This window comes from Apostichopus japonicus, chromosome 16 (genome assembly GCF_037975245.1).
Source record: "Apostichopus japonicus isolate 1M-3 chromosome 16, ASM3797524v1, whole genome shotgun sequence".
NCBI lineage: Eukaryota > Metazoa > Echinodermata > Holothuroidea > Aspidochirotida > Stichopodidae > Apostichopus > Apostichopus japonicus.
In genome coordinates this window covers 21,478,010-21,486,465 of record NC_092576.1, presented here as the reverse complement: position 1 = coordinate 21,486,465, position 8,456 = coordinate 21,478,010, and the positions used below count along the sequence as shown (strand labels likewise).

Sequence of the window (8,456 nt, the reverse complement as noted above, 5' to 3'; positions counted from 1 at the left end):
CCTCGAATTTCACAATAATCGCACCCATAAGTACCATTAAACTGAATAATTCCTTTGACCATAGCTCTTGCAGGAGCATCACAAACCACACTTTTAAGAGTGACTTGGATGGTTTTCCCATTGTGTAATATCCCTCCCAAGAGTAGAGTCTTTATTTCTTCAACGAAGTCTGTCAAAAAGTCTAGGTCAGATGGCTTTGTGTCTCCCATGTAGAGAGCGGCAACAAATGGTTGTGCTGGTAAAAGGTTTGAAATTGTACACAAAATCAGCCAAAATGATTTGTCACTCCCATCAAATATTGGCACACCATCCACATTTGCAGATAAGTGAATACCAGACTCGATTGCATTAAGATCTATAGATTGTGACAACAAATTTGTAATGCCTTTGCATATACCAAAATATGTGTACTTTCCACCAGACTTTTCTTTTTCATCTACATTTTTAGGTGTTTCTAACAGGGTCTCAGCTTTTGCTGGCAAATTGAAGTTATGTTTCCTCAGAACTTTCAGCAGGCCATTTATCATTGTATGTGGTACTCTACCATCACATGCCCATTTGGCGATGTCATCTTGTAAATTCAATTCTTTCATTTCGTTAACAAATTCATCATCATGGTCATCTTCGTCAATGTCCACAATGTTTGAAAGCTTAAAATGATCAGCAATTTTAATTTCCTTAACAAATTCATCACTATTGTCATCTTCATCCATGTCCACAATGTTTGAAGGCCTAAAGCTATCAGCAACGGCAAGATGTCCTTCAGCAACATCACCTTCACATAGAACTATACTGTGACTGGTAGTTATACTATGTGATTCCTTACTCAGAAAACTTGGAACACCGAATGGTTCTCCAAAGGACATTTCAGGGACTTCGAGCACATCCTCAGAAGCATGTTTGAATTGTTCAAAGTTTTCTATGAATTCTTCATCACTGCTGGCTTGATTCATTACATGTTTGTTTACTTTCCTTCGTGCGGCTTGCCACCTCGACTTGTCTTGTCTTCTTCGCTTAAGTGCACTCATGATGACTGTCCCGATAACAGAAAAACCCTGATGAAACAAAGTTGACATACACTCTGAACTTGACCGGACCAGGCATGGTCAACCTAAAGTGTTGACAAGAATTTTCAGTGTTTGACCTCTGCTGACCTCAGTTGTGGAAGGAGATACATTTAGCATGTTTTCATCGAATGAGCCAGATGGCCCATGTGGGACCTTGGACCAAAAATTCCTGAACACCCCCAGGCCCAAAGGTACCCCTACCCAAGTACTATTGTGACAAAGTTTTAACATTTTACAATGTAATCTGTAGGAGATACATTTAGCGTGTTTTCACAAAGTGGGCCCAAATATGGCCCTCTTGGTGACCTTTGATCTCAAATCTCAAGGCCCTGGTGGCATCTGGTGGCCCTCCACCCAGTGGTTAGTGTGACCAAGGTTTGTAGAAATCCAACAAAGTGTGTGCAAATGAGAGCAATTTTAATAATTGTTGACAGATACATATATAGATCGAGTGACGGTGCGTGATCACAATAGCTCAAACAGCTTATAGCTGGTTTGAGCTAAAAATTGCACCAAAGTTCTATTTTTGACCCAAATTGATACATGTGTGCACGAGCAGCGTGCACCGGTATGAATAGAGCACTGATCCCAGCCCCGAACCTCCTACTGAGCTGGTTATTAAAATGTATCATTGTAAAACAAGACAAGATATTAAATATATAGTTACATGTTAGGAAAATTGTGTATTAATACAGGCTCTAGTCCAGGGTTCACGCTAGAGCACAGGATTGCTAGATTCCCGCACTTTTCTTGCCAATCCCGCATTTTGGATTTGTTCGGGGGATTTTTCCTTCTCAAAAAAAAACAAAAAAAACAATGGGGGGGGGGTGTGTTACCTGATTTCATCAGCTTATATTTTGTACTAGTACTGGTGCCCAACTGTCATTTGTAAATGCATAAAACTAGTACAACATCATTTTATAATAAAGACAGTATAAATTTATGCTTAATTAATTCCTGATCCCGAATGGGAGGGGTGAGATGTGCTTCATCTTTAACCAAATATGTAATTTAAAGGTAACTATAAACAAAATGGTGCAATATTTTGGCTTCAAAGGGGTTGTGCGGGATTCATTCCAGCAGGCTAGAATAATGTTAGTGGGATAGGCCTACAGCAAATCCAGCAATTGCATCCCCACCCTCGTCCCTGTAGTTACACTTCTGGTCTAATTATGGTGGTTACAAGGTTTTCAGGTTTTGACCCCTGTTGACCTCCAACATAATCAACATGTTTAATCTACTCAGTGGGGCTAACCCACATACTAAGTATGAGATCAATCCAAGTTGGCATTGTGAAGTTATGGTGATTACAAGGTTTTCAGTGCTTGATCCCAAATTACCTTTGACCTCTTACACAATCAATATGGTTCATCTACTCACTGAGGCCAACAACATAAGGCCTACTCACGGTTAACGAATGGGGATCAAATCCCATACACACGCCTGGTCGTGAAACATTTGGCACGTACATACTACCATTTGAAGGGTCATGGTTCACGGGTAGGCCTAACCCTAACACAAGCCTATTTATTATTTATAGAATAATATAGGATACAGGAAAAAACATTTGGGAATATAATTATATTATACCATAGCCTAGATATTAATATTATAATTCAGAATCGTAGGCTTAGCTTAGACTAGGCCCACCCTGATTTTGAAAATTTCCCCAAAAATGTGTAAATTCCTGAAGAATCGATTGGCCTTGGTCGTCCTAGGAAGAGAATCACGCGACCAGGCGTGCACTAGTATGGGACTTGGTCTGGATTCCGTACGACTATGCCAGTGACTAAAATGTGAAATTTTACTAGGCCTGCCAGTGCCACATAAGCATGCACGGTTTCGTGAAAACTTACAACCGGTTTTTCTCTAGCAAAAAACCGAATCTGGCTCAAAAACCGTTTTTTTTCCCCACCTCCCGAATTGCATTGAAAACATCCAAATCTCGATCGCTAAGATGCATATTTTTGAAGCTTTACCAACAGTGGGTTCAAGGCTGTTCGTTCGAAGTAAAGGGTTAAAAATAAGGAGAATAAATTCAAGAAATGTTACTGCCATTCATGACTATCATACCATAACCTACGTTAACTAAACTGAAGTAAATATGTCGAAATGAAATGTGTTGGTGAATTTTTTTCTAAAAGTTTAACATCACGTACACGTATCCTTTGTCTTGTGTTTACTGTACTTCACGAAGTATAAATTTGTGTTCAGAAAAAATATCACTCAAGCCTGACGCCAAGGTGTCTCTTGTGAATAATGGACTGATTGTTCTCATGTTACTTGTTGCATCTTAGTTGTTAAACTCAGAGCCCTCCCCCCCCCCGTGATTGTTACTTGTTGCATCTAAGTTGTTAAACTCAGAGCCCCCCGTGATTGATTGAATGTTACTTGATGAATCTTAGTTGTTCAACTCACAGAGCCCCCCCCCCCCCTGCGACTGTACATGTCGTATGGTTTTGTGGATTGCGCATTGTACCTTTGAAGTTTTAACATTCATTTTTTGAACACGAGCTGTGATCAATGTGTTTGAAAAGATTTTCTCCATATCCTCTACTAATAAACTGAAGTTAAATAATAACTACTAACGTTGGCCACCAAGGTCAGTTCAATACTACAAGGTCACCTAACTGATGCACGCATATAAGGGCTGCATAGCCTAATGTTATGCCTAGCTATCCACACTCAAGCACTGGTTATATCGTGTGCCGATCGTAGCTGACAATGTCAAAATTATTTCAGTGAGGCTATAGGTCTGGCACATGATCGTGGAGAAAGCTGATGACAGAGCTAGTTGTCTAGACGAGTCTCAATCTACTACTACTATAAAAGTAGATTGAGTAGTATACTACTACTAGCTCGGAAAATCAATTAGAATTGAAACAAAGGGATAACATATTGCAAAATATAAAATATATATGTGAAAAATATGTGACAAATCAAAAAAAAATGAATAGATATCAAATAATATTTCAACATTGGAATATTTTAGTCAGATTGTGGGCAAAAAGAATTAAATTTATAACAAAATGTAATTTATTTCCGAAACAAATGGCAACGCCAAAATAAAGTTTTACCTCAAATCAAATTTAGGCCTTTTTCATAACAAACAGCGCAAAAATAAGTTGGTAACCGAAATTCAGTTTATTTCACTGTGAGCAACAAACAACGCGAAAAAGACATAACAGAGGGCATCTACAAATTGAACCACAAAAAGACAATAGATCGGAAATTATTTTTTAAAACTAAATATAGCCAATCTGAAACAAATATTCGCAATTAAAGTGTGGACAAAACGGCAGCAAATTAGAATTCATTTAAATTCATCTCCAATGATATTTATTTCAGAAGCAACAGACAACGCTAAAAAATTGTAATCAAAATCATGTTATATACCGTATTTCACAAGCAAGGGCGCAACCAATAAGGGGAGGGTGGGGGGTCACGACCCCACCTTTTATGTGGACCTCCCCAACTTGTGTAAGACCTTGGTTTTTGGGAAGGTCCAAAATTATCCGATAAGCGTTTATTATCGTGAAACATCCATATTTCACAGGAGGTTAAGGTTAAATCCCCGATAGAAATTTCGCATTGTATAGTGTGTGTAGGTATATATATATATATATATATATATATACCTACAAACATAAAGATACATGCAATATTACAACGCGAAAAAAAAAATGGTCGGGAACTTGTCGGGTAAATCCTGGTGCCACCTCTGTTTTGCCCCCCCCCCCCAAAATTTCAACACGTGGTTACGCCCTTGTTCGCAATAACAGACAACGCGAAAAGGACATAGGCACGGAAACAAGTTTGTAATCGAAATCAATATGATATCACAAGCAAACATAAGACAACGCAAAAAAAAAATATATAACAGAGGGCGTCCACCCAGTAAACATTTTGACTTCGGATCGACGTCGGGTTTAGGTCCAGATGGTCGGTTAAACGTTGGTGTCTAACATAAGTGCTAGTTCAGAGGTCGGATTGACGTCCCAAATTAATCCTTTCACTATTAGACGTCCTAACGACGGCGGATGGACGTTTGTTAATATCGTAGTTATATAAAGGTAGTCTTTTCGACGTCGGATGACAGCCCTTTGATATACGTCGCGTTTTAATGGTCCATCCGACGCCGAAATGACCTATTATAATAGACCTATAATAAAAAGTTCGTTGGATCGACGTCGGTTCAACTACGGACAGGACACGTCGCACTGAAAACGTCCCTCCGACGCTCAAACGACCAGTCAGAATAGCCTTATCATAAACGATATACCCCCACCGCATATCCTCACAAACACAACCACATCCCCGACTACGTATTTATAACACTTCCGTAGACAAATGTGCGTCGGCAGCGCTTTCATCTTCTGCTGAGCGAACGTGAAAGAGGAATGTCAGTTTTCTTTTTATGCGCTGTGCAAGACTATGGAAGCGCAGAAGGGACATTGCATTGAAAAGATACCGACTTTTCTAAACCACAAACAACGGTAAATTGTCGAGTTAACGAGACGATAACATGATAAAATTCACAAACTTGGTATTGAATGTTGTTAATTTATTAATTTTCTGTAATTTGCTGAGTCGCACACTGAGTTGTTACTATCTCAAAAATGACAGAAGTCGGAAAATGTTGACGAGATAAAGTATCTCCTTCAAGTTTCTGCAAATTGGCAGGTTACCAACTTTAACAAAACTACAAATATATGAAAAATGTTGAGATGGTAACGTGATTCTAGAAATTGCCGTATTGACCGTACAACCGACGGATCTCGTCAACGGATTTATTTTCTGTAATTTGAAGAGTGCCAAACTTTTTCAAAGAAAGTCGGGAAATTAACAAGAAAATTACTCTTCAATGATTTGACGAATTGCACTACACTAATCTCGCGAACATAGCGTTATATAATTGAGTTGAATTTTGGTTACTCCATAGTGGAATTCAGTGTTGTTTTTTTAATAATATTTACGAGTTGTAATTGTGCAACACGACACTTTTACGGTGTTCATAAGGGGACATTTCTCACACATTATAGAATAACTCAACTTCTTGACAAAAATTGTAGTAATGTCGAGATACTGACGCTTTCTTGACATGTCTGTCAAAATGCAGATACCATTGGTTTAATTCTAGGTAGACTCTGGGCCACTGTATAGCCATGTAGTGCCCCCCCCCCCCACACACACACAGAAACACTCATTTATAGGGAGTTTCATCCTCCATTTCCGGTCACAATCTATTTGTTTGTTAATTTGGTGTGGGCGTTAGGGCTGTTGCCACGGCAACTCAATTTTAAATTGGAATTAATGTAAACAACATAAAAACAGTACGACTCTTTCATACCGTTTTATAATGTTGGAAAGACGTCCAATAAAAGTCATTTCAATGTATACCGAAGAGTTGGCCAAACGTCGGATCAACGAATATTGGACAGTTTCATCGACGTCTAATCGACGTCGGCATTGACTATTGGAAAGACGTCCAATGAATGTCGTTTGAACGGTACACCAAAGAGTCAGCCAAACGTCGGACAAACGAATATTGGACGTCTGAATCGCCGTCGAATCGACGTTGCGCCACTTTGCAAACGGGAACGTGGGAGACGTCGGTCCGACCATTTCACGCGACCCAAACCCAACGTCGATCCGACGTCAAAATGTTTACTGGGTATATGCACAATGGCGTAGCTAGGGGATTCCCGAATATACGTTTTTTTAATTTAGACGGATAAAACATTATACATAAAATGGAAATTAACCATTTCGCCTCGAGACATGTTTTATAAATTAAGGATCATTAGATGCAATCTGGTGCTATATTTTGCAACTTGAAGTAATTTTTTTGCTTTGAGAATTTAAGAATTAGAGTACTTAATAATTTTGTTTGAGTATTTTTTAACACTCCAAATCTCATCTGGGGGCACCTGGTGGCGGGAGGGCAAGTGCCTCGGCCCCCCCCAGGCCACCCTGACAACGCCACTGCACGTTCGCAATAGTGTTGATAGACTGGTGCTATAGCCTATCTCTTCCACGTCGCGTGCTCTTCGGGTAAAGGGGTTTACACAAGAAAGACAATGTTACAGCCCGTTCATGTTACATGAAATTGTTTTACCATCTTACCAAATCCTCCGTTGCCCCAAACAGGGTTGGGAGAATTATTACGGGCATCTCAATAGCCAATCGCCAGCTGTAACTGTTGTAAGTGAAGCCTAAACCACGCCTACACCTTCCTTATACACTGCTTGATTCGATAGAAAATGTTCAATGTAGGCAGATCCATTCTTTGTCACGTAAGTTTCAGTAGCCAATAACATAGGCCAACACTGACTATATGACGTATGTCTGGTACGTAAGGCAATCACGTGCGACTCAATGGCCAATCACATCATGTAGCGATCATTTGCGGCAAGGCTAGGTATACCCAGGAAAACTGGATGTCAAGGTCATGACATGACCACCCGCTCTGCGCACCGGTCTATTGTAATTTCTGTTTGTTGACGTTCATCGGTACAGTATACAGCGACCTCAAATTTAACCACCGTATACTACCACCTCGTGGCCTGGCTGAAGGTAGCAGCGATTAACAGAAGACAATAATGTTATAAGGACAGTATGTCGAAACAGTGGGTGGACGGAATGACACTTCGAGCGGCTGTTTTTTGTCACCATTAATTATATACTAAGTATATATGCTGTCTCTATATGTATCATGTGGCCCAAAGTGCAATGTAACGGATACAGTCATGCTGTCATGATGTTTTAGTTATGTATCTGTTGTGTTGTCTATATATGTGAGATATGACCCAAAATACACTGTAACAGATACAATAATATTGTGTGTATTAGTTACGAATAGCAGTTACTAAAGCAAAGAACGTATATGCTCAGTAACTGTTTCGCTGTCTTTATGTGTAACAAATGTACTGAACTGCAACGTAACTGATATACTTATTTTATGTATTAGTTGCGCTTTGAAGTTACAAAACAAAATAAATTATATGTTAAGTATCTGTTATGCTGTCTCTATATGTACCATATGGCCCAAAGTGCAATGTAACGGATACAGTCATGTCGTATGTTTTAGTTACGAATAAAAGTTACGAAACGAAGTAATGTATCTGTTATGTGTCTGTTGTGTTGTCTATATATGTGAGATATGACCCAAAATACACTGTAACAGATACAATAATTTTGTGTGTATTAGTTACGAATAACAGTTACTAAAGCAAAGAACGTATATGTTCAGTAACTGTTTCGCTGTCTTTATGTGTAACAAATGTACTGAACTGCAACGTAACTGATATACTTATTTTATGTATTAGTTGCGCTTTGAAGTTACAAAACAAAATAAATTATATGTTAAGTATCTGTTATGCTGTCTCT

General features: G+C 39.0%; 1 protein-coding gene across 8 annotated transcripts in view; it reads left to right on the top strand.

The window, feature by feature from the left end:
• Window positions 1–8,456, top strand: part of LOC139983616 (uncharacterized) — a 121,223-nt gene that overhangs the window by 90,237 nt on the left and 22,530 nt on the right. The window lies entirely within an intron of this gene.